General features: G+C 41.2%; 1 non-coding gene across 1 annotated transcript; it reads left to right on the top strand.

Moving 5' to 3' along the window:
- Positions 1-3,719: 3,719 nt before the first annotated feature.
- On the top strand, positions 3,720-3,827 carry LOC130964679 (small nucleolar RNA R71). Its single transcript, XR_009080764.1, has one exon. It is a non-coding gene; the product is annotated as a small nucleolar RNA R71 (small nucleolar RNA).
- Positions 3,828-27,618: the final 23,791 nt, after the last annotated feature.

Below are 27,618 nucleotides of genomic sequence, written 5' to 3'. Positions count from 1 at the left end.
ATCAGTATTAATTAGATGAGCGGGGCTTTTAGCTTTTTGCCTCTGAACAGTTTTGGCATCTCACCCTATCCTTTGAAATTCAGAATGATTGGCTTCTTTAGGAACTCAGAATCCGGAGAGTGTTATTGATTCTCCTAGTTATGTATGATTATTCTTGAACACAGCTACTTTATGAGTCTTGGCCGTGGCCCAAAGCACTCTGTCTTCCAGTATTACCACCGGATACATACATGCCACAGACACATAATTGGTTGAACCTTTTTAGATTGTGACTCAGCTTTGCTAGAGTCCCCAATTAGAGGTGTCCAGGGTTCTTAAGCACACTCTTTTTGCCTTGGATCACAACTTTATTTCTTTCTTTTTTCTTTTTTTTTCGTTTTTCTCCTTCTCTCTTTTTTTTTCTCTTTTTTTTGTATTCACTGCTTTTTTTTTTTTTTGCTTCAAGAATCATTTTTATGATTTTTCAGATCCTCAGTAACATGTCTCCTTTTTCATCATTCTGTCAAGAGCCAACATTCATGAACCACAAATTCAAGAGACATATGCACTGTTTAAGCATACATTCAGAAAACAAAAGTGTTGCCACCACATCAAAATAATTAATCTATTATAAAATTCAAAATTCATGCAATTCTTCTCTTTTTCAATTAAGAACATTGTTTATTTAAGAAAGGTGATGGATTCATAGGACATTCATAACTTTAAGGCATAGACACTAAGACACTAATGATCATAAGACACAAACATGGATAAACATAAGCATGAAAATTCGAAAAACAAGAAAATAAAGAACAAGGAGATTAAAGAACGGGTCCACCTCAGTGATGGCGGCTTGTTCTTCCTCTTGAAGATCTTATGGAGTGCTTGAGCTCCTCAATGTCTCTTCCTTGTCTTTGTTGCTCCTCTCTCATGATTCTTTGATCTTCTCTAATTTCATGGAGGAGAATGGAGTGTTCTTGGTGCTAAACCCTTAGTTGTCCCATGTTGGAACTCAGTTCTCCTAGGGAGGTGTTTTAGTTGCTCCCAATAGTTTTATGGAGGAAGGTGCATCCCTTGAGATGAATCTCTCCATCTCCCATGACTCGGAGGTGGAAGCTTTTGCCTTCCCTTTCCTCTTTCTAGAGGTTTCTCCGGCCTTGGATGCCATAAATGGTTATGGAAAAACAAAAAGCAACGCTTTTACCACACCAAACTTAAAAGGTTTGCTCGTCCTCGAGCAAAAGAAGAAAGAATAGAGTAGAAGAAGAAGAAAATGGAGGAGATGGAGATGGCTTTGTGTTTCGGCCAAAGGGGAAAGAAGTAGTGTTTAGGGTGTGTGAAAATGAAGGAGTGAAGATGGGTTTATATAGGGGTGAGGGGAGGGGTAGGGTTCGGCCATTATGGGTGGGTTTGGGAGGGAAAGTGGTTTGAATTTGAATGGTGAGGTAGGTGGGGTTTTATGAAGGATGGATGTGAGTGGTGAAGAGAAAGATGCGATTTGATAGGTGAAGGATTTTTGGGGAAGAGGTGTTGAGGTGATTGGTGAATGGGTGAAGAAGAAGAGAGAGGGTGGTGGGGTAGGTGGGGGTCCTGTGGGGTCCACAGATCCTGAGGTGTCAAGGAAAAGTCATCCCCGCACCAAATGGCATGCAAAAATGCGTTTTGAGCCAATTCTGGCGTTAAATGCCAGGCTGGTTTCCCATTTCTGGCGTTTAACGCCAGGTTCTTGCCCTTTCCTGGCGTTTAACGCCAGTCTGGTGCCCCTTTCTGGCATTAAACGCCCAGAATGGTGCCAGACTGGGCGTTAAACGCCCACCTGCTAGCCTTACTGTCGTTTAAACGCCAGTAGGTTCTTCCTCCATGGTGTGCTATTTTTCTTCCTATTTTTCATTCTGTTTTTGCTTTTTCAATTGATTTTGTGACTTCTCATGATCATCAACCTACAGAAAACATAAAATAACAAAAGAAAATAGATAAAATATAACATTGGGTTGCCTCCCAACAAGCGCTTCTTTAATGTCAGTAGCTTAACAGTGGGCTCTCATGGAGCCTCACAAATGCTCAGAGCAATGTTGGAACCTCCCAACACCAAACTTAGAGTTTGAATGTGGGGGTTCAACACCAAACTTAGAGTTTGGTTGTGGCCTCCCAACACCAAACTTAGAGTTTGACTGTGGGGGCTCTGTTTGACTCTGTTTTGAGAGAAGCTTTTCATGCTTCCTCTCCATGGTGACAAAGGGATATCCTTGAGCCTTAAACACAAAGGATTCTTTATTCACTTGAATGATTAATTCTCCTCTGTCCACATCAATCACAGCCTTTGCTGTGGCTAGGAAGGGTCTGCCAAGGATGATGGATTCATCCATGCACTTCCCAGTCTCTAGGACTATGAAATCAGCAGGGATGTAATGGTTTTCAATCTTCACCAAAACATCCTCTACAAGTCCATAAGCTTGTTTTCTTGAATTGTCTGCCATCTCTAGTGAGATTCTTGCAGTTTGTACCTCAAAGATCCCTAGCTTCTCCATTACAGAGAGAGGCATGAGGTTTACACTTGACCCTAAGTCACACAGAGCCTTCTTGAAGGTCATGGTGCCTATGGTACAAGGTATTGAAAACTTCCCAGGGTCTTGTCTCTTTTGAGGTAATCTCTGCCTAGACAAGTCATCCAGTTCTTTGGTGAGCAAAGGAGGTTTGTTCTCCCAAGTCTCATTTCCAAATAACTTGTCATTTAGCTTCATGATTGCTCCAAGGTATTTAGCAACTTGCTCTTCATTGACATACTCATCCTCTTCAGAGGAAGAATACTCATCAGAGCTCATGAATGGCAGAAGTAAATCAAATGGAATCTCTATGGTCTCAGTGTGATCCTCAGATTCCCATGGTTCCTCATTAGGGAACTCATTGGAGGCCAGTGGACGCCCATTGAGGTCTTCCTCAGTGGCGTTCACTGCCTCTCCTTCCTCTCCAAATTCGGCCATGTTGATGGCCTTGTACTCTCCTTTTGGATTTTCTTCTGTATTGCTTGGAAGACTACTAGGAGGGAGTTCAGTAATTTTCCTGCTCAGCTGTCCCACTTGTGCCTCCAAATTTCTAATGGAGGACCTTGTTTCAGTCATGAAACTTTGAGTGGTTTTGATTAGGTCAGAGACCATAGTTGCTAAGTCAGAGTGGTTCTGCTTAGAATTCTCTGTCTGTTGCTGAGAAGATGATGGAAAAGGCTTGCCATTGCTAAACCTATTTCTTCCACCATTGTTGTTGTTGAAACCTTGTTGAGGTCTCTGTTGATCCTTCCATGAGAAATTTGGATGATTTCTCCATGAAGAATTATAGGTGTTTCCATAGGGTTCTCCCATGTAATTCACCTCTTCCATTGAAGGGTTCTCAGGATCATAAGCTTCTTCTTCAGATGAAGCATCCTTAGTACTGCCTGGTGCATTTTGCATTCCAGACAGACTTTGAGAAATTAAATTGACTTGCTGAGTCAATATTTTGTTCTGAGCCAGTATGGCATTCAGAGTGTCAATCTCAAGAACTCCTTTCTTCTGATTTGTCCCATTGTTCACAGGATTCCTTTCAAAAGTGTACATGAATTGGTTATTTGCAACCATTTCAATGAGCTCTTGAGCTTCTGCAGGCGTTTTCTTCAGATGAAGAGATCCTCCAACAGAGCTATCCAAAGACATCTTGGACAGTTCAGACAGATTATCATAGAAAATACCTATCATGCTCCATTCAGAAAGCATGTCAGAGGGGCACTTTCTGATCAATTATTTGTATCTTTCCCAAGCTTCATAGAGGGATTCTCCTTCCTTCTGTCTGAAGGTTTGGACTTCCACTCTAAGCTTACTCAATTTTTGAGGTGGAAAGAATTTTGCCAAGAAGGCATTGACTAGCTTTTCCCAAGAGTTCAGGCTGTCTTTAGGTTGTAAGTCCAACCATATCCTAGCTCTGTCTCTTACAGCAAAAGGGAATAGCATAAGTCTATAGACTTCAGGGTCAACCCCATTAGTCTTGACAGTGTCACAGATTTGCAAGAATTCAGCTAAAAACTGATGAGGATCTTCCAATGGAAGTCCATGGAACTTGCAATTCTGTTGCATTAGAGAAACTAATTGAGGCTTAAGCTCAAAGTTGTTTGCTCCAATGGTAGGGATAGAGATGCTTCTCCCATAGAAGTCAGGAGTAGGTGTAGTAAAGTCACCCAGCACCTTCCTTGTATTATTGGCATTGTTGTTGTTTTTGGCTGCCATGGGTTCTTCTTCTTTGAAGATTTCTGTTAGGTCCTCTACAGAGAGTTGTGCCTTAGCTTCTCTTAGCTTTCGCTTCAAGGTCCTTTCAGGTTCAGGGTCAGCCTCAATAAGAATGCTTTTGTCTTTGTTCCTGCTCATATGAAAGAGAAGAGAACAAGAAAATGTGGAATCCTCTATGTCACAGTATAGAGATTCCTTGAGGTGTCAGAGGAAAAGAAAAATAGAAGGAGAAGTAGAAGAATTCGAACTTAGTGAGATAGAGTTCGAATTGTGCATTGAGGAGGAGTGTTACTCCATAAATAGAAGGATGTGAGAAAAGGGGAAGAGACTTTTTTCGAAAATTAATTATGAAAAGAAATCAAGTGATTTTTGAAAAAGATTTTGAAATTAGAAATTGTTCATACCCTGACCGAGCTCCTCCAACTCGGCAAATCTATGAAAGGTCCGACCTCGTCCTAAGGCCCACGCCTAGAGGTCGGACCTCGGACAACAAAGCAAGGAAGGCCCATCAAAAGAACGCAGCCCAAAACCTAAAGGCCAAAAAGGCCTAGCAAAGGCGGTTCCACAAAGATAGGGATAAAAACTCCCGAAAGATAAGATAAGATAAGAATATCTTATCCAGGGAAGATCACAGCCAACTACTATAAATACACTGGAGCACCCAGGTATGATACACATTCTACATTCTACACATATCTGCTTGGACCCATGCTAACTTAAGCATCGGAGTGTCATTGCAGGTACAACCATCCGCCGCTCAGAACATCGAGCTCGGGTCACGGAATCCCCACCTCGGGTCTTGCCAGACGACCGAGCTCCACGTTTCAGGTAACCCTCGGAACATTGGCGCCGTTGCCGGGGACCTGGAAGTCATCCCTTTACCATGGCGGACGATCCTCTCAACGGTAACCGCGCTGCTTCAGAACAAGAGGAGGAAGTTGACACCGGAGAACGACCGGACAGCCCTCTATCACCACGCACTCCAGGAGGAAACAAACAGAATCACCCAAAGATATCACTCCCAAACAAAGATCCACAAAATCCCGAAAGAGAAAAGAGCTCGGAAATTCTAGAAGCAGTCCGGGCACAACAAAACCGACTGAAACAACTCGAAGAGGACATAAAAAAGCAAAAAGAAACTGAACAAGATCTGAGAAGGGAGGCTCGCAAGCGCAGAGAATTAGAAGAAAAACTACGGAAAATAGAGGCCAACCTGAAAGATCGGACAGAACGTGACACCACCCCCGAAGGCAATCATGATCCCTTCACAAAAGAGATCATGAAGGAGAAGGTACCACGAAACTTCAAACCACCCGATATGGATCTCTACGACGGCACCACCGATCCAAGTCACCACCTCAGCAACTTCAGAAGCAGAATGTACCTAGTCGACGCCTCCGACGCGATTCGGTGCAAAGCCTTCCCCACCACTCTCACCAAGTCAGCTATGAAGTGGTTTGACAAACTGCCACCAAGATCGATCACCAGCTTCGAAGACCTAACCAAAAAATTCCTAACAAGGTTCTCCATTCAAAAGGACAAGGCAAAACATGCCCCCAGTCTACTCGGGATCAAACAAGGTAACCAAGAAACTCTCCGAGAATACATGGAGCGATTCAACAAAGCCTGCCTGGACATACAACACTTGCCCACTGAAGCAGCTATCATGGGACTAGCAAACGGCCTAAAAGAGGGACCGTTTAGCCAATACCTATCCAAACGATACCCGACCTCCCTATACGAGGTTCAGGAGCGGGCAGAAAAATATATCAACATGGAGGAAACCTCCCAGCTAAGAGACTCTTCTAGGAAGGAATCAACCTACCCACTCCGAGATCGAGATCGGGAACAGAAGAAGAAAGAAGAACCCAGCTCGGACAAGCCACGAAAGTACCACAACTACACCCCCCTCCGAGTCTCCCTGGTAGACGTCTACAGAGAAGTATGCCACACCGAAAAAATTCCACCGCCCCGACCTCTAAAACATAAGAGAGCGGGGAGAGATCGGTCCGAATACTGCGAATATCACAAGCTCTACGGTCATTCTACCAACGACTGCCACGACCTAAAGAATGTTATAGAGAAGCTGGCCAGAGAAGGAAAGCTCGACAGATACATAGCAGAGAAAGGAGAAGAGACCAGGAAGAGAAGACGAGGAGACAATGAAGGTCGGGCCGAACAAGTCCCGCGAACCCCTGAAAGACACGTTCACATGATAAATGGAGGTTTTGCAGGCGGAGGAACATCCAGATCCTCGCGAAAAAGACACCTCAAAGAAGTCTATCATGTCCGAGAAGACAGTCCCCTGCCCGAGTTGCCCACTATCTCATTTACCCGAGAAGATGCTCAAGGGATAATACCCGGGCACGACGATCCAATGGTGATCACCGTTATTCTAGCAAACGCCAACTTACATCGAACCCTGATTGACCAGGGAAGCTCAGCAGATATCCTGTTCAAAGCGGCCTTCGACAAGCTCGGACTTGAAGAAAAAGAGCTAAAAGCCTATCCCACCGACCTATTTGGGCTAGGGGACACCCCGATCCATCCCTTAGGATACATCTCGCTACACACTACCTTTGGAAAAGGCGAGCAATCTAAAACATTAAGCATCGACTACATTGTAGTCGACGTCACTTCAGCATACAATGCCCTCGTTGGGCGACCAACCTTAAACAGACTGGCAGCTATAGTCTCAACCCCACACCTCTGTATGAAGTTCCCTACCACAAAAGGAATCGCTACCCTAAAAGGCGACCAAAAACTAGCACGGCGATGCTACAACGAAAGCCTAAGCCTAAAAGGGAAAGAGATCAACACAATAGAACTCGGACGAGTTCAAGCCCGAGAAGATCTTCGGCCACAACCAGAGGGAGAAACCGAAAAAGTCCAGATTGGGAGCACACCTGAAAAAATAACAAACATAGGGGCAAATCTCGAGGCAGGCCTAAAAGAGGAACTCATAAACCTCTTAAGGGAGAATTCCGACCTCTTCGCCTGGAAAGCCTCCGACATGCCAGGCATAAACCCCGATCTGATGTGCCATAAGCTATCAGTGTATCCGGGATCCCGACCTGTCCAACAAAGACGCAGGAAGCTCGGGCCCGAACGCATGCAAGCAATAGAAGAACAAGTACAAGCACTATTAGATGCAGGGTTCATTAGGGAAGTAAAATACCCCCTATGGCTCGCAAACGTGGTCCTGGTAAAAAAGCCTAATGGAAAATGGAGGATGTGCGTCGACTACACGGATCTCAACAAAGCCTGCCCCAAAGATCCATATCCGCTACCAAACATCGACGCCTTAGTAGACGCAGCCTCAGGCTATAGATATCTCTCCTTCATGGACGCATACTCGGGATACAACCAAATCCCGATGTATGGACCTGACCAAGAAAAGACCTCGTTCATAACCCCAAGGGCAAACTACTGCTACGTAGTAATGCCCTTCGGGCTAAAGAACGCAGGGGCAACCTACCAGAGGCTAATGAACAAAGTGTTCTCAGAGCACATCGGACTACAACTGGAGGTGTACGTCGACGACATGCTGGTAAAGACACAAGAAGACAGAAACTTACTGACCGACCTCACCAGTGTCTTCGGCACCCTCAGAAAACACAACATGAGACTTAACCCGATGAAGTGCACCTTCGCCGCAGAAGCCGGAAAGTTCTTAGGTTTCATGCTGACTCAAAGGGGCATCGAAGCAAACCCGGACAAATGCCAAGCAATACTCAATATGAAGAGCCCGACGTGTGTCAAAGAAGTACAACAACTGAATGGAAGGCTGGCCGCCCTATCAAGATTCTTGGCAGGATCAGCGATAAAGTCACTACCTCTCTACTCACTCCTAAAGAAAGGGAAACCCTTCTCATGGACCCCAGAGTGCGAAAAAGCCTTTCAAGAATTCAAGGAGTTCCTCGGGCAGCCACCAATCCTAACCCGACCTGTAAAAGGGGAAAAGCTCGTACTATACCTCTCAGTCGGACATCGAGCAGTCGCTTCAGCATTGATACGAGAAAATGACCAAGGACAACACCCCGTATACTTTGTAAGCAAGGCACTACAAGGGGCCGAATTAAACTATCAGAAAATAGAAAAATTCGCCTACGCCCTAGTATTCACAGCTCGGAGGCTCCGTCCCTACTTTCAGGCCCACACCATCAAAGTCCGGACAAACCAACCCATGAGACACATCCTACAAAAAACAGACCTGGCGGGACGAATCCTACAATGGGCGGTGGAACTGTCCGAGTTCGACCTCCACTACGAAGCCCGGACTGCCATAAAATCTCAGTATCTAGCCGACTTCGTCGCAGAATACACTGAGACCCCTGGAACCCCACTCTCATGGAACCTGTATGTTGACGGGTCCTCAAACAAAACAGGAAGTGGAGCAGGGGTTATACTCGAAAGTGACCAAGGAACGCGGATAGAACTATCCCTAAAATTCGAGTTCCAGGCTTCAAACAACCAAGCCGAATACGAGGCCCTACTAGCAGGTCTAAAACTAGCCGAAGAGGTCGGAGCCCAGAAAATCACGATCTTCAGCGACTCCTAGGTCGTCACATCACAAGTAAATGGAAGCTACCAGGCCAAAGACCCGACTATGAAGAAATACCTGGACCAAACACAGGCGCAATTTCGCCACTTTTCAGAAATACAGATCCAGCACATACCTCGGGAGCAAAATGCCCGGGCAGACGCCCTCTCAAAGCTTGCCAGCACCAAGCCCGGAGGCAACAACAGAAGTCTCCTCCAAGAAACCTTACGATCTCCCTCCGTGCTAAGAGAAGAAGAAACGCTAAATATATCCGACCAACAGCAAGGATGGATGACCCCCATACTCAGCTACCTGAAGTCGGGAACTCTCCCCGCCGAAAGAAAGGAAGCTAAAAGACTCACGAAAGACGCCCAGAGTTATACACTAATTCACGACGTATTATACAGAAGAGGATTCGCAAACCCCCTCCTTAGGTGCGTCCCGACCTCAGAAACAAAGAGCGTCCTCGAAGAAGTCCACGGAGGCATGTGTGGGAACCACCTCGGAGCTCGGGCATTATCCAAAAAAGTAATCCGAGCCGGGTTCTACTGGCCAACTTTGCAAAAAGACGCCACGGAATTTGTGAAAATATGCCCCCTGCCAAAAACACGCCAATTTTCACAAGGCACCACCCGAAGACCTTATCAGCATCACCGCACCATGGCCCTTCGCAAAATGGGGACTTGATCTACTCGGCCCGTTCCCCCAAGGACCGGGGCAAGTCAAATACCTCATAGTAGGGGTCGACTACTTCACAAAGTGGATCGAAGCTGAACCTTTAGCCACCATTACGGCTCAGAAAAGTCGCAAATTCCTATACAAAAACATTGTCACAAGGTTCGGAGTCCCCTACTCCATCACAACAGACAATGGAACACAGTTCACGGACACAAGTTTTCAAAACTTGGTGGCCGAACTAAAAATCAAACAGCAATTCACCTCAGTCGAGCACCCACAAGCCAACGGACAAGCAGAAGCTGCAAATAAAGTCATCTTGGCCGGATTAAAACGAAGACTCCAAGAGGCCAAAGGGGCATGGGCCGAGGAGCTCCCCCAGGTACTATGGGCATATCGGACAACTCCACACTCTACAACGGGAGAATCGCCATTTCGACTAGCTTATGGGATGGAGGCAATGATTCCTATCGAAATAAATGAAGGGTCACCCAGAATCATCTTCTACAACGAAGAAGGTAACCCACAGGCACAAAAGGAAGAACTCGACCTCCTCCCCGAGGTCCGAGAAAGAGCCCGTATCCGAGAAGAAGCCTTAAAACGGCGAACGGCCCTCAGATACAATCGGAAAGTAATAAAGCGAAGCTTCTCCACTCACGACCTAATTCTACTCCGAAATGACATCGGAACACAAAAGTCGGGAGAAGGAAAGCTAGCTGCAAATTGGAAAGGACCCTACAAAGTAACAGAAGTCTTAGGAACAGGCTATTACAAGATATCCGACCTAGAAGGCAATGAGCTGCCCAGGGCCTGGCACGCCTGTAATCTAAGACGGTACTACAGCTAGAAAGATTTGACCCGAGGTGTACTCTTTTTCCCTACAAGGGTTTTTTAATGAGACACCCGGTCAAGTAAAGCACCCGACCTAGTCAAGGGTAAACACTCTGTAAATATTCTTTCTTTTTAATAACTAATCAAATTTTTCTATTTTCTTTTGTTCTTCCTCGTGACGAAACAAATCCTGAAAAAAGTACCCCGCCAAGGCGCATTAATTTATGCTCGGCAAAACGCAAAAAATCATTTGCCAAAAGACCACACAAGGTCGGCAAAGATACAGCGACGAGGTTCAAGTTAATGTGAGAAGTTATAAAGTAACTCTGAAAAGGCTCAAAAAGCCAAATAAAAAGAGATTACAAAAATAACTTAAAGGGCCGACCGACAACAAGGTCGGACCCAACAAAGGAGGTACTCGAAACATCCGAGGTCCGAGGAAAAGGCCCGGATCAAAAGGAAGAAGCCTTAAAACGGCGAGAACAAGGATTTCGAAAACGCTTACTAAAAAGTTGCTTTACAAAAAAAAAAACAACTAAAAAGTACAAGCGAAAGAACGAAATCGAAGGAAGTTCCGAAAAACGCTTACTAAAAAGTTGCTTTGCAAAAACAACTAAAAAGTACAAGCGAAAGAACGAAATCGAAGGAAGTTTCGAAAACGCTTACTAAAAAGTTGCTTTGCAAAAACAACTAAAAAGTACAAGCGAAAGAACGAAACCAAAGGCAAAGGTCCCAAGCGCTAGCTAAAAAGTTGTTATCCAAAAACAACTAAAAAGCATAAAAGCGAAACAAAAAGCCAAAACGCGAACAAAAACACCGCATAAATAAGCTAAAAAGTTACTACAAGTAGCTAATAAGCAAAAAGGTGTCCAAAGCGTTCACAAGAAACCATCCAAAAACAAAAAGAGCCCACAGGTCGGGCAAAACACCAAAAATAAAAGATTACAGAGGATCGAGGCCCTTTCCGGACTCCGCATCAACAGCAGGCTGCGGAGAAAACATAGATATCGGGACTGCATCGACGGCAACGTCATCCCGTTTTAAACCTCCACGCCAGATCCATTCCCGACCAAAGGTGAAGTCGGGTTCTCAACTGGAACACTGGGATCGGACATCGGAACCTCATCCTCGGTAGGAACAGGAACAATCTTTCCCTCCACAACAACGTTATCCGTACTAAATAAGCTCAGATCCAGGTCGGGAGCAAGAACCCGGACCTGATCCCTCAAATTCACAAACATAGCATCCACACCCTTGGCCACATGACCTTCCAGCTCGTAAAAATCATCCCGAGCAGATTGCAACTTCTCCTTTGTCTCCACAAACTCGGCATACAGCTTAGTATAATTCTCTGTAGCCGCCTTCGCCATCTCCTCGGACGCTTTCGCCGCCGCCACAGCTGCGGTAGCTTTAGCCTTCTCCTTCTCCAAAGAGGCCTCGAGCTCCGTAATCCTAGCAGCCTTCAGCTCACTAATCTTCTCGAGCTCGGACTGAGCCTTCTCAAGTCGGGAGCTGGTCGCACCAATAGGGGATTTCTTGAACTCCCGGGCAATAGCGGCATGAAGACTAGCCATCCGGACACAGCTCCGCGCCATATACTGAAAATGATGCTCCATAGACACATCATCAGTAGAAATAAAGGTCTGAGGGAGAATATGCCGCTCAACCCAACCAAGAGCATCAAAGTCCTTATCATTGAAACCGGCAGGCTCTTGAGAGGTCCTTTGCTTCTTGGGAGGAGGACCCGAGAACGGAGGAGGGGAAGAGGTAGCAGGCCCAGAGGTCGGAGGATCCTGACTTATAGCTCGGAATTGGGGAGTCGGAATAGTCTTCGACCGAGTCTGAACACCCACAGTAGTCTTCTGCGGAGAAGATCGGGCGGAAGCTTCCCCGGCCTCGATATTCCGAGCAGCCACAGACTTCTTCGCCCGGCGAAGGAACTTCATAGAATCCGCCTGAGAAGACATCTCTGCAAGAAATAAAAAAGAAAAGGATTACCACAACAGAAATCCCACCAAAAACAAACAAAACCAAAAAACTGAATCTCGGAAGAGGTCGGGATCTACCTAACTCGGAACGGAGAAGGCTTGGATCTCCCAACATTTTCTTCGTGTCCAAGTGAGGTGCCCGACCCCATAAACTGCTCACCATACCCACAAAAGCCTGCTCCACCTCATCTAGACTCTCAAAGGTATACTTAGCAGACACTATATTCTCCTGCCAACAAAGAGGAAAAGAAGGCTCCCCACTCTCATCTAGAAAGAAAGGTCGGACGTCTCCAGCAGCCCGGACCTTGAAATAAAAGTTCTTAAAATCGTGAAAAGACTCATCATACAGGGTACAAAACTTCCTCCCCTGGTTAGCCCTAAAGGAGACCCAAGATACCTTCCCTCCACCCGAACCCGGCTTCGTCAATACAAACAAATAAGAAAAAAGGGAAATAGAGGGAGAGACACCCAGAAACTGACACAAAAGTTGAAACAGCTTTAAAAATGCCCAAGAATTTGGATGGAGCTTCGTAGGGGCAAGGTTACAAGACCACAACACCTCGGACTCCAGGTCGGTAAAAGGAAGTCGGACACTCAGCTTAGAGAAAAAACAATCATAAGCGTAAAAGAAGAGCTTCTCGGAACTATCTAAGGGCGGGAAGCAAACTCTCTCCTCGGAATCCGGGGCTACTAATTCATAATCCCTCTCAGACTCTCTATCTTCACATATGCTATATTGCCTACGAAACCTAGCTAAATACTCAGAATCTACCACAGAAGGGACTTTTAGAGGAACAGGATCTACCCAACCAAGACCACTCGGAATCTTGGTCGACATCGCTTGAAGAACCTTTCGAGACATAAAAATCTTGCCTACAAAGAAAAATACAAACAGCAAGCAAAAATCATAAAGCAGACGGCGAAAACCCATTCAGCAAAACAAGAAACAAAGATCTTTTAGAAAGAAAATGCAGCAACCCGAAACGAAATACCAGAGAAAAGAGCCCCCCCATACAAACAAACAAAGTGATGGCGGCGCCTCTTTTCGGGGCAACCCAGGCATAGAGAAAAAGAAACAAACAGAGAGCCACACAAAAGAAACAGAAGCGTATGTGTACAAGAAAAGAGAAGGGAACAAACCTGGAAGAAGGAAGCGAGGACGACGAGCTCCAAAGACAAAGAGAGCGGAACGGCGGCGCAGAGGAAACCCCGGAAAAGCACGCGGAAAAATTCGGAGAAAGAAAAGCAAAGAGAAAAGCGATGCTCGAAAAAGGAAATGGCGAAACTAAAAGGGAACAGAATAAACGAAAGGAAGGGAGCAAATAAATAATACCGTCACAGAGCCCGAACGGAAATCGAGGAGAAACGGTAAAATGCAATAAATGCAGGAACGGTCATTTTTGAAATTTGAAAAACAACTATGCCCGAGCTCGACCTCCCAAAAAAGGACGAACTCGGGCAGGGGCACTGTTCATACCCTGACCGAGCTCCTCCAACTCGGCAAATCTATGAAAGGTCCGACCTCGTCCTAAGGCCCACGCCTAGAGGTCGGACCTCGGACAACAAAGCAAGGAAGGCCCATCAAAAGAACGCAGCCCAAAACCTAAAGGCCGAAAAGGCCTAGCAAAGGCGGTTCCACAAAGATAGGGATAAAAACTCCCGAAAGATAAGATAAGATAAGAATATCTTATCCAGGGAAGATCACAGCCAACTACTATAAATACACTGGAGCACCCAGGTATGATACACATTCTACATTCTACACATATCTGCTTGGACCCATGCTAACTTAAGCATCGGAGTGTCATTGCAGGTACAACCATCCGCCGCTCAGAACATCGAGCTCGGGTCACGGAATCCCCACCTCGGGTCTTGCCAGACGACCGAGCTCCACGTTTCAGGTAACCCTCGGAACAGAAATCAAAAAGATATGATTGAAAACTATTTTGAAAAAGATGTGATTAAAAAAAAGATATGATTGAAAAGTTATGGTTTTAAAAAGATGTGATTGAGAAGATATGATTTGAAAAAGAATTTAAAAAGATTTGATTTTAAAAATTAATGACTTGCCTAACAAGAAAAGATATGATTCAAATAATAAACCTTTCTCAACAGAAAAGGGCAACACACTTGAAATGTTGAATCAAATCATTAATTGTTAGCAAGTATCTTTGAAAAAGGAAAGAGATTGATTTTGAAAACATATTATTGAAAAGATATGTTTTGAAAAAGATTTGATTTTGAAAAATTTTGAAAACCTGAAAAAAATTTGATTTGAAAACAGAATCTTCCCTCTTGTGCCATCCTGGCGTTAAACGCTCAGAATGGTGCACATTCTGGCGTTTAACGCCCAAAATGCTACCCTTTTGGGCGTTAAACGCCCAACCAGGTATCATGGCTGGCGTTTAAACGCCAGTTTTCCTTCTTCACTGGGCGTTTTGAACGCCCAGCTTTTTCTGTGTAATTCCTCTGCTGCATGTACTGAATCTTCAGTTCTCTGTATTATTGACTTGAAAATAGAACCAAGATCAAATAAACAATGCATGCAAGACACCAAACTTAAAATAAGACACTAGACTTAAACAAGAAACATAAAATAATTTTTTTTTGTTTTTATGATTTTGTAATTTTTTTGTGCTTTTTCGAAAATTTTTATGAAAAAAGAAAATAAAGGTTTAAGAATTCTTAATGAGAATTCCAGGAATCATTGCAATGCTAGTATAAGACTCCGGACCAGGAATTAGACATGGCTTCACAGCCAGCCAAGCTTTCAAAGAAAGCTCCGGTCCAAAACACTAGACATGGCCAATGGCCAGCCAAGCCTCAGCAGATCATTGCTTCAACAGCAAGATTGATAGAAATCAACAAGCTCTTGTGATAATAAGTTGAAACCTCGGTCCAATAAGATTAGACATGGCTTCACAGCCAGCCAGATTTCAACAGATCATCATGAAACTCTAGAATTCATTCTTATAGAAATTCTAAAAAAAAAAATACCTAATCTAAGCAACAAGATGAACCGTCAGTTATCCATACACGAAACAATCCCCGGCAACGGCGCCAAAAACTTGGTGCACGAAATTGTGATCTCTTCTTTTCACAACTCAAATAATCCCCTAGTAATGGCCCCAAAGACTTGGTGCTCAATACCATGGCATCACAACTTCGCACAACTAACCAGCAAGTGCACTGGGTCGTCCAAGTAATAAACCTTACGCGAGTAAGGGTCGATCCCACGGAGATTGTTGGTATGAAGCAAGCTATGGTCACCTTGTAAATCTCAGTCAGGCAGACTCAAATGGTTGTGGGTGATATATGAATAAAACATAAAGATAAGGATAGAGATACTTATGCAATTCATTGGTAAGAACTTCAGATAAGCAAATGGAGATGCTTTGTCCCTTCCGTCTCTCTGCTTTCCTACTGTCTTCATCCGATCCTTCTTACTCCTTTCCATGGCAAGCTGTATGTAGGGTTTCACCGTTGTCAGTGGCTACCTCCCATCCTCTCAGTGAAAATGTTCAACGCACCCTGTCACGGCACAGCTATCCAGCTGTCGGTTCTCGGTCATGTCAGAATAGAATTCAGTGATTCTTTTGCGTCTGTCACTAACGCCCCACAATCGCGAGTTTGAAGCACGTCACAGTCATTCAATCATTGAATCCTACTCAGAATACCACAGACAAGGTTTAGACCTTCCGGATTCTCTTGAATGCCGCCATCAATTCTGGCTTATACCATGAAGACTCTGATCTCACGGAATGGCTGGCTCGGTTGTCAGGCGAGCGCTCGGTTGTCAGGCGAGCAACAACCATGCGTCGTGTATCAGGAATCCAAGAGATATCCACCCAATCTAAGGTAGAATAGAGGTGGTTGTCAGTCACACGTTCATAGGTGAGAATGATGATGAGTGTCACGGATCATCACATTCATCAAGTTGAAGAACAAGTGATATCTTGGAATAAGAACAAGCTGAATTGAATAGAAGAACAATAGTAATTGCATTAATACTCGAGGTACAGCAGAGCTCCACACCTTAATCTATGGTGTGTAGAAACTCCACCGTTGAAAATACATAAGAACAAGGTCTAGGCATGGCCGTGAGGCCAGCCTCCTAATGATCTATGATAGCATAAAACTACTCAAAGATGGCTACCAAGATGTAAATATAATAGTAAAAGGTCCTATTTATAGGGAACTAGTAGCTTAAGAATTACAAAGATGAGTAAATGACATAAAAATCCACTTTCGGGCCCACTTGGTGTGTGTTTAGGCTGAGCATTGAAGCATTTTCGTGTAAAAACTCTTCTTGGAGTTAAACGCCAGCTTTTGTGCCAGTTTAGACGTTTAACGCTGGGAATTCTGAAGGTGACTTTGAACGCCAGTTTGGGCCATCAAATCTTGGGCAAAGCATAGACTATCATATATTGCTGGAAAGCACAGGATGTCTACTTTCCAACGTCGTTGAGAGCGCACCAATTGGGCTTCTGTAGCTAAAGAAAATCCACTTCGAGTGCAGGGAGGTCAGAATCCAACAGCATCTGCAGTCCTTTTAGTCTCTGAATCAGATTTTTGCTCAGGTCCCTCAATTTCAGCTAGAAAATACCTGAAATCACAGAAAAACACACAAACTCATAGTAAAGTCCAGAAAAGTGAATTTTAACTAAAAACTAATAAAAATATACTAAAAACTAACTAAATCCTACCAAAAACATACTAAAAACAATGCCAAAAAGCGTATAAATTATCCGCTCATCACTGGCCATTCGGCCATGCCTGGACCTTTCACTTATGTATTTTTAACGGTGGAGTTTCTACACACCATAGATTAAGGGTGTGGAGCTCTGATGTACCTCAAGTTTTAATGCAATTACTACTATTTTCTATCCAATTCGATTTATTCCTATTCTAAGATATTCTTTGCACTTCAACTTGATGAATGTGATGATCCATGACACTCATCATCATTCTCACCTATGAACGCGTGACTGACAACCACTTCCGTTCTACCTTAGACCGGGCGCATATCTCTTGGATTCCTTAATCAGAATCTTCGTGGTATAAGCTAGAATTAATAGCGGCATTCATGGGAATCCGAAAAGTCTAACCTTGTCTGTGGTATTCCGAGTAGGATTCCGGGATTGAATGACTGTGACAAGCTTCAATCTCCTGAAGGCTGGGCGTTAGTGACAGATGCAAAAGAATCACGGGATTCTATTCCAACCTGATTGAGAACCGACAGATGATTAGCTATGCTGTGACAGAGCATTTGGACCATTTTCACTAAGAGGATGGGATGTAGCCATTGACAACGGTGATGCCCTACATACAGCTTGCCATGGAAAGGAGTAAGAAGGATTGGATGAAAGCAGTAGGAAAGTAGAGATTCAACAGGGACAAGCATCTCCATACACTTGTCTGAAATTTCCACCATTGAATTACATGAGTAACTCTATCTTTATTTTCTGTTTATTTTATTATTTTTATTTAAACCAATAATCTCTTAAATTAGTTAAATCCAACTGACTGGGATTTATAAGATGACCATAGCTTGCTTCATACCAACAATCTCCGTGGGATCGACCCTTACTCATGTAAGGTATTACTTGGACGACCCAGTGCACTTGCTGGTTAGTTGTGCAGAGTTGTGACTAAGTGTAATTCACGTGTGAGAGCTACCAAGTCATTGGAGCCATTGTTGATGATCACAATTTCGTGCACCATTGGGACACTTCCACGATGGGAACTTTTAGTGGGGCATAACTCATGAACTTCCTTACTCGGAGATACGTGAAGGGTTTACATGTTTGTTCCTTTTGATCTTATTTTTTAGAGTGGGTGTTCCCTAGTTGGCAAGGTGGTTGGCTTGTGGGCTACCGATCTCCTCATCATTAATGTACTCCCTTGTTACACTTTGTATTTCCTACATTGTCCAAACTGGCTTTGTGGTTAAATACTTTCAGGAATTTTCATTTATCAACCCGTTGGTTAAATAAAAGCTATCCACCAAATTTGTCAAGCCGTCAATCTCAAGGCAATCATTGTTGAAATGGTCCAAGTATTTTTGGATAGACTCGTCACTTCTTTGTGTTACCCCTAAAAGATTTATTGGGTGCTTAAATTTTTCTATTCGGTTAATGAAGTGGGCTAGGAACTTCTGGGAGATATTTAAAATGGTCGAAATGGACCCATGAGGGAACAAGTCGAACCATCTAATCATAAGTTCAACTAAGATTATCTGAAATGCGCAACACTGGACCCCGTCTGCGACACCCTTGAGGTTCATCCTTTCCTTAAAGGTGGTGATGTGTTCTTAAGGGTCCTTTATGCTATTGTTCCTCGTGTTCGTAGGTTTGTCAAAGTTTTTTGGCAAACAAATTCGTAGGAACCTTGCATCAAATGGAGTTGCCTCATTACCACTGGTTCATGCTGGCTTCTTTTTTCCCCTCATAAGATTGTTCTGGGACTTTCTCGTCTACCTGTTCTGGCATTGGTGATCATTACTGTCATCGTGTTTCCTACGATGCCTAACCTCACAACGAGAGACTGACTATGCTAGTTAGATCCTCGTGTCTCAGTCTTGGAATGGGCTTCATAGCTTGATTCATTTCGATAACAGTCCTGAGCCGCTAGTTTCCCTTCGAGAATCTGAAGCAGATGTCTGAGCTCTTTCATGATGCATGCATTGTCGTCGTTAGTGCCTCTGAATAGGCATCGTTATTAGGAATGTCGCGTGGCATTATGGTTCTTGTGTTGATTCTAGGAGGATGAAGTATTCACTATGCTCATTATAGAGCCGCTATTTGTATCCTCTCAACCCTGTGGTGGGTTGCTATTTCTTCTTCCCCAAACTCATCAAGGGAATGTGGGAGGTCATCCTTTGCTGGCTACAGCCTTCTATCCCCACAAATTACCTGCGAGGGTCAGAAGACTAGGGGAATCTAAGGGTTTCAAACATGAAGGTATAATGAGCACAAGCGCAACATGGAGAGGGTGGTACCTGCATGGCCACTCAAACACTCAAATTAGTCGGTATCCGATAGTATGGAGAGTATTAGGGTGAAGATGTCACCTCTTGGGTATCTTGGCTGTAACGACCTAGCTTTTAGCCTCGAAGAAACATCGCTTTTTCGGGATCAAACGGAATTTTTATGGAATTTTTAGGAATTTTAGTGCATATAAGCACCTCTGCTGCACAGGTGCTGTGTCATCAAGCTGTTGAGTCAGCAGCTTGACTACACCAGACACCTCTCCTAATCTAAGCAGGCATGCCGCGAAAAGTTGCGTTTTTGAACAACTTCGAGTCCGAATTTCAAAATTCTAATTTCTGTGGTTAGTCTCTATGTGACGAGCCAGTCTCGAATTTCGAGAGAAAAATTATATTAATATAATATTCATATATTATTATTTTATTTAGAATATTATATTATTATTTCCTCTGTTGTGGTTAATGTTAATTTATATTTGGTAATATAATAACTGAGCTAGAAATCTACCGGTAATGGATAATACCGGCATTCTTAGATGAAATTAGCAATGCTAATGCTTCATCATATATCTTTTATCCTCATGATTATCATGTTACTAGTATCATTTATACTAATAAAGCTCGTGCTTATCCTTTAGTAGTGTAATTTGATATATCTAGTTTTAGTAATTATCTTCAGAATAATATTTTATTATTAAATTCTGATGACTTAGCACCCAGTGACATGTGGCACTCCTAGAGTTAGCCACGACATGTTCCCTTTCTTGCTCTCCAAGCAAAGGTTTCTTAAGAGAAAAGTAAGGAACACTTGTATTCTAATACATCTAGTTTTAGTAATTATCCTTTCTTGAGATATTTTTACACCAAACTTTAGGATAATGCTTATCCTAACCCCACAAATCCCTAGGCTCATCATTACCATCAACTTTCCTTCCAAACAAGCTAGAATTTTCGAAATTCTTGAGAGAGAAATGGAAGAACTTCCATGAAAACTTTCATGAACACCTGAGCCTCAACCTCCGTTCTTTCTCAAACTAAAACCCCTATCAAAAATCTAATCCGACCAAAGTGTTCACCTCTTCTTTCTCTTCATTTCTATGTAAATTTTCATGGAGTAAATCAAGGTATGATGGCTACTCCTCCTCCTTGAAGTTTCAGCCATGGTGGAAACTCAAGCTGATAATATTTTCTTCATGTTTTCTCTTCGGATCTCTTGTTCAATCACCATAGGCTCTAAGTAAACATGATTTCTAGCTGCTTTAAGGTGAGAATAACCTTCTTTTAATCATCATGAAGCCTCAGCCTTCATGGTTCATACGTTTCTAAAGTTGTTTTTTATGTTAAAATAGGCTTAAAAGTGCTTTTGGAAGCTTGTTTTTGGTTCAACTTTTGGCAGAAGCAAAGGAGGTAAGGTTTGGTAAATAAATCAACAAGTGGATGCATTCTTGAAGTGTTAAATCAGATCTTGTTGCTTGAGGCTTGATTTTGAGTGTTTGTGTGATGGTTTGATCATGAGATCTTGTTGTTTAATGCTTGAAAATCAAGTTTTTGATGGTTCTGAAGTTGTTGTTGTTGCTACTGGAAAACGTGGCTTTCCAGCCATGAAATTCTTGATATTTGATGTGTTTTTTATGTATATTTAATGGCTGTAACGTTGCTCTTTGGTTTGGTCAAAATCAGGAAAAATCGGTTACTGAAAAGATGGAAAAACTAGTGGAAAATCAAGCTAAAATCTGATGAACTTTTGGGAAAATGTTTTTAGTTTTTGAAGGACAAGAAAAATGTTGGTTTTGAAGATTTTGGGGTCAAAATATAATTATTAAAAAGTTTGGAGTTGAAAGTTAATTAAGGAAAGGTTAAGGGGCCAAAGTGCAAATATTAAAAGTTAAGAGGTCAAAATGCAATTTTTAAAAAGTTTAGGGGTCAAAATATAATTTTTGAAAGTTGAATAAAATATTATTATTTTAATATTAAAATATTAAAAGTATTATTTCATTAATAATATTATTTTATTAATAATAATAAAATATTGACAAAAAGGCAGTTTTCTTTAAAAGCTTTAGGAAAGTAGTTTTGAGTCTAGAATTTTCTAATTCTCTTTATTAAATACCTAATAAAAGGTATAAGAAAGGGTATAGAAGTATGTAAAGTAATGAAACAAGATTTAGAAGCTTGTAATCATGTTAGAAAGAGAGGGAGTTAAAAGCTAAATAGTAGTGTGCTGTTGAAATGTTGTGATATATACAGAGAATTATGAAATGAGATCATTGAGATATTGTGATGCTTGATTTATGATTGTGGAAAGATGATAAAGAAGATAAAAGGTGCAGAATCAAAAGTCAAAGAGAAGAGAGGAAAAGAGGATAAAGATAAAGAGTTAAGTCTTATGGCATGATATTCTATTGTATGTTCATCTACTGCTTTTCCGTTGGCCCTAGAGGTCCTGTAGGCCGAAGTTCACCTACAGAGCATTGTTATTCATGTAGGCCAAAGTTCACCTACAGTGAATATCAATTGTGTATCTCAGGGTGTTGCTCCTGTAGGCCGAAGTTCACCTACAGAGAGTAGTGATACCTATAAGCCGAAGTTCACTTACAGGGGCGACATTTCTGTAAGGCGAAGTTCACTTACAGAGGTGCCATTTCTGTAGGCCAAAGTTCACCTACAAAAAGCTGTTGTGTTGTGATTGAACTATTCCTGTAAGCCGAGGTTCACTTACAGGTGTGCTATTTCTGTAGGTCGAAGTTCACCTACAGAGATAAATCCATATCTAGGACTAGTTCCTAGGTAATGTCGGGCTGCAGGGTGTAAACCGACACGTGAGCTCATGGCCTGCATAGGACAGACATGCATCATACTTGGTTGTGCATTTCTTCTGTTATGATTGTTATATGAATGTGTGATTTCTTTGTTTTTATTCTATTCTCTGTGTCTGTGTTTTATTTCCTTGTATTCTTTGTTCTGTTTTGCGTTATTTTTCTTAACTTCTTTATGTATCTGTATCTTCTATTTACTGCTTCTCTGTATTATGCTATATGTCTGCTAAGTAACACAGAATTAATGAACTTAACTAATAACCCCGACCTTACTAAGAACTCCCCAGTTCTTACCCCTTCTCTCTCCCTTCTCCCTTTAGATGGAAGCATGAGTACCCTTCCGTAGTTTGCTGATGCCGCCACTACAAGAAAAACACCCATTCAGGTACACTTGAAAAGTGTAGCCAAAAGTGAAAAAAAATGATGCCTTAGGCTATGGCTACGCTTTTTGGGCTACGGCTACGCTTTTTGGGGTGATTCCTATTCGGCCGTTGCCTATTCTCAAAGGCTACGCTTTTCTGTACCAAGGGCTACGCTTTTGACGTTTGGGAATAGGCTACGCTTTTCAAGTGATGCTGTCCAGGACCAAAGGCTACGCTTTTCAGCTTTTATTTTTCCAGAATAGGCTACGCTTTTCAACGCTACTGCATCACTTGTAAAGCGTAGCCACATTGTACACCATAGCTACTTTTTATAAGCGTAGCCTTAGGTCCCTCTTTTTTTTTTTTTGTATACTATAGCTACTGTATATAAGTGTAGCCTTAGGTCTTGTTTTTTTTTCTGTATATATATATATATATATATATATATATATATATAATTATCTAATAATTATTAATACAACATAATAATTAATATGATTACATGTATAATAATTCTGCATTTTTATTTAAATGAGTTGAATATTACAAAATAAAAATAAATACATAATTATACTAAATAATTTTTTTATATAATAAAAATTATCTCTAACCAAAATATATCTATAATATATATTGATCTAAAAGTACTAGAATGAAGTTAACGGTAAAAATTCATACATCTCAAATATACTCTTCACTATTATTTAAGCAACAGAAAATTCATACATCTCAAATATACTCTTCACTACTTTAGGACAGCGGCGCTAGAGTTAAGCAACAGAAAATTTAAGAACATTAAAGAATTAATGAACAACCTACAACCAGAGCCATAGCATGGCATGCACAACCTGGTAGAGTGTATAGACACCAACAAAGTTAAGAGACAATGAAACTTACATCATCAGAGAGCTTCATGTTTTTAGTGTGTATACGAAGAACTTCAAGTCGGCCAACTTCATCAGGAACACCAATATCAATTTCCCTATCAAATCTACCGAACCTTCTCAATGCTGGGTCAATGCTGTTTGGGCGATTGGTAGCAAAAATAACGATAACATGAGCACGAGATTTCAATCCATCCATAAGAGTCAAAAGCTGTGAAACAATCCTCCTTTCAAAGGCTCCCCCTCACAGAAGATTTCAGTATCTGGAGCAACCACACAATACTCCCCAGGATCAGTTTCAATGACCTTAAACTCCACACTTCTCATCCCTCCACGGACAAGAAATAGATCTCCTTTTCTGACAGGACGATAAGCTTCCAAGAAGTAAGCTGCAAAATTTACATTAAAAAGTTATAATATTTTACAAGCACCAAAATAATCATATTCCACATGTAATATCAATGTCGTCCAAGAAACTGAAGATTGTAGATTCTATATATACTACTAAGTCAGTTTGGCATGCATTCAAATCAATTCAATTCAATCATATGAAGCTTGACAAGCCAAGACTACTGTCTCTCCAAATAATAATAATAATAATAATAATAATAATAATAATAATAATAATAATAATAGCTTGCTATAATTATAACACAAGCAATGTGAATGTGAAAAACACACGTCATGTATAGCCTATTCAAAACAAGAAGTTGTAACTTGTAAGGACTTTGAAGAGAGGTAAGAAATTTTGCAAAACACCCTGACAATCAGTAACGAAGTCTTATAACATTAATAGAAATACTCAAATTAAAGTACTCATCACTAAGAGCAAGCTCATAAAGCAAGTCAAATTAAGTAGCTATCCCTAAACCCGCAACTTAAGAGAAGCTCAAGGTAGAAACTCACGTTTCAAGAAAGCATCAAACAGATTGCCAGTGACACCTTCAATGGTATCATCAATAGGCAGAATGTGCACACGTTTCCCATACTTCACATTAGGGCACTGGTGCACGGACACAACATCTCCAAGACGAACCCGCAAATTCGACCTCACAACTTTGTTCATCCTGATCTTGGGCTCTTCATAGGTGTCATCAGCAAGAGCTATGCAAACAGTATCCCTCCTTTTCTTGCCCTGCAAACATATACAAATCAAAAACCCCATCTGACTTAGAAGTTGCAACACAAAGAACAAATATAAGAGATAAATTAATTAAAACTTTAAGACATTCTGATAGTTGTACTCCAAACTCGAAATGCTTTCATTAGATACAAATAAATAACATTTTAAATTTAATCCAACTCTATTTGCAACCATGTCAATCAATCATGATCTTCTTCTTAGTATACATGGCCTAGTACTCCACAGTATAAAATTCAAAATCTCACAACACCATCCGTTAAGAAAGAACAAAACAAAAACAGCACCCCAGTAAGAGACTAAAAAAGAGTACTTTTTTGTGGGGAATCGAATAAATCAATTAAGAGCTAAGACACAGCAAGAGGAAGGTAAGTAAGAAGATAGAGGAGGGTAAGAAAGTGACCTTGATGAGGATAGTGTCGCCACGGAAGAGCTGGAGTAGTGAGAAGTTATAAGCTAACTTCACAATAGACAACAAAGGTTAATTTTAAATATAGAGCAGATGCTGGTGGTGAGCAGTGAGAAGCAGTTAGAAGATGATGGCAACAGAAAAATCACGCAGTATAGAAATCATAGTAACAACCTAAATAAAAAATCATAGTTTAAAAAAATATGGAAAAAGAAAAATAACAAGAACATGAATCAACTAATAGAATCAACAGAATAGAATCACAGTAATAACAAGTTAACTACAATAATTAAAAAAGAAAACTCAAGTAATAACAACATAAATTAGAGATGGATAGCACTCAAGATATAAGCAGAAAGACAGCAAATCAGAAATCTATGGGAATCTGCCGGCTGTGTTTATAGAAATGGATAGCACTCAAGATATAAGCATAAACCTTCTAACCTTGTCCCAATTGAAACTATTTGTGCTGACCTAACTTAGAATTTTAGGAAGAATGTAAGCCCCGGCAGCTACTCCTATGCACATTACTGTACTAAGACTACAGACAAAAAGAATGTTGGGGTCAGATTGCCTTCTCAAAACGAACAACTGCCAATATTCAAAGCCTAATGGAAATTGGTGTAAACTAATTTTCTTTATGTCATTAAATGTAAACTAATATTTTAAGCTTGAACTTACTCACCCAAAAAAGTTGAGAACCTCGGCTATTTGATCTGCTAGGTCGTCAACAGAAAGAATTGGACAATCTGGAACAATCTCAGGAGCTCCCAACTGCAACAACTCTTGAACAAAGTACAAGATGATAAGAAAGCAAGAACTTAAAATATTATCAATGAAGGAATTTATAACAGTGAGGAGATATATACATCAAGTAACAATAATCAAAACCCCTAATCAGAAGTTCCAATCATCAAAATCCCTAATCAGAACAATAATTATTTACCTGACCTTGAGCAGAGGTCAAAAATAGTGCAATTGTTATTATACCTTGCAAAGATAGTGCATCAGTGTCATCTTATTGTTAGAAGCACAAGTGTCAGTAAGCTTTAAAAGACTATCCAACTTGAATCCAATTGCGGATCCTGCATAAATTAAAAAATAAATAGTAATCCATAAACTGTTAGGACCAGTCTTCACTGTTTCAAATAAAGTCAACACAAGTACACACACACATTAATATAAAACTATAAGCTTCACACAGTAAGACAGCCACTATAAGTCCAAAGTATCTGGCACATGAGTTATAATATTTATCTATTCTATAGTATGGAAACCCTTAACCTAAAACAAAGAAACCAAATTGCACATGTCAATCTCAGAATAGCACTAAAATTCGAAGCAACTATGCTTCATTATAATATCATATGAATTAATATACAACAGATACCAAAACATCACCTTCCACTTTTACTTGACAACTAAATATTTTCTATTCTGGTAATATTTTTATAAATTTGATTATACAAAGTGAACACCAACCTGTCAATATCAGTATAACACTAAAGCTTCTTCTGCCTCACTTCAGCATCCTGCATATACATATACGTATGAAATCAAAAATATAAAATTTAAAATAAGCAATAAATAGGAAAAAAGGGTATTCAAGTTGAAGAATTTAGAAGGGAGCAGGTGTGTACGGAAACCGGGTTACAAACAAAATTAAAAATTAGCATCCAAAACAACTTAAGTACTTTCAGGCCCCCACCCTTCTTAAAAAGCTTTCGAAGAAACAACTTGATAAGAAATATGTTGAAAAGCAGGCTGTAATATACAATACTAATTGATTTTTCCTGTTAACACAAGTGATCTAATAAAAAAATAGACTTAGTTCCAAAAGTTTTAAAAACATAAAGTCATTGTAAAAAGTCAAAAAGGATGTTGAAAGGCTTACCCCAAGAAGTATTCCCATATCTAATGTCATAGCCGAAACAGTCCCACCCTGCAAGTAGCAAAGTGTAATAGAACTCATTCGAATTTCAGGTGAAATTACATGAGAAAGCTACCAGGATATTTTCACCTTCCAAATAAGTTGCTAATCCACTAACAAGTAACAACCTTCTCTTTTGCATATTGCCCCAAACAAATTTGAAATTCTTTTCTATCACAAAAATAATTTCAGTAAATACCCTATACAGTTGACCACTTTCTGTGATCTAATGACAGCCAGCCAGTCCAAACCTATGTGATCTAAAATAATAATGACATTGATATGCTAAACCTAGAAATCAAGGAGGCAGTGAGCGCCATGAAATTGCATTGCCTTTTAAAATAATTAATTCGAAAAGCTAAAAGAAGCTAGTAAAGTGATGCAAATATCAGTCGACAGATAAGATAGTAATATAACCAGAACAGGGTCTCAACTTCTATACTCTGCTAATTAAATAATAAAAATCGTTGGGCATAGCAACAAAACAAGCCATGCCAAGGTATCTGGCACACTAATGCAGAAGCGAAGCTTACTCCCCATATCTATGTAGTTCATCTCCGAATTTACCTGTCAGCATTTGGCATCCTATGCCTCCATCATCTTCTAGACCTCCCTAACAGTAGCCTGTGGATTTCTCGTCCAGAGACAGCAGTAGAAGCTTGCGACTCTCCTTAAACATGCTGGGTTGCAGAAAAAAATTTGTTTCTTCCTTAACACATCACCTAGTGATTAAAGCAATAAATTTAGCCATATACTCAACCATTCAAAAAAATGCTCATTATCAGATTGCACAAGCAGCAGCAGATTCAAAGGAGAAAG

This window comes from Arachis stenosperma, chromosome 2, assembly GCF_014773155.1.
Source record: "Arachis stenosperma cultivar V10309 chromosome 2, arast.V10309.gnm1.PFL2, whole genome shotgun sequence".
Taxonomy (NCBI): domain Eukaryota; kingdom Viridiplantae; phylum Streptophyta; class Magnoliopsida; order Fabales; family Fabaceae; genus Arachis; species Arachis stenosperma.
Note: the sequence above shows the minus strand (reverse complement) of the source record. Positions and strands in the feature narration are given on the sequence as shown.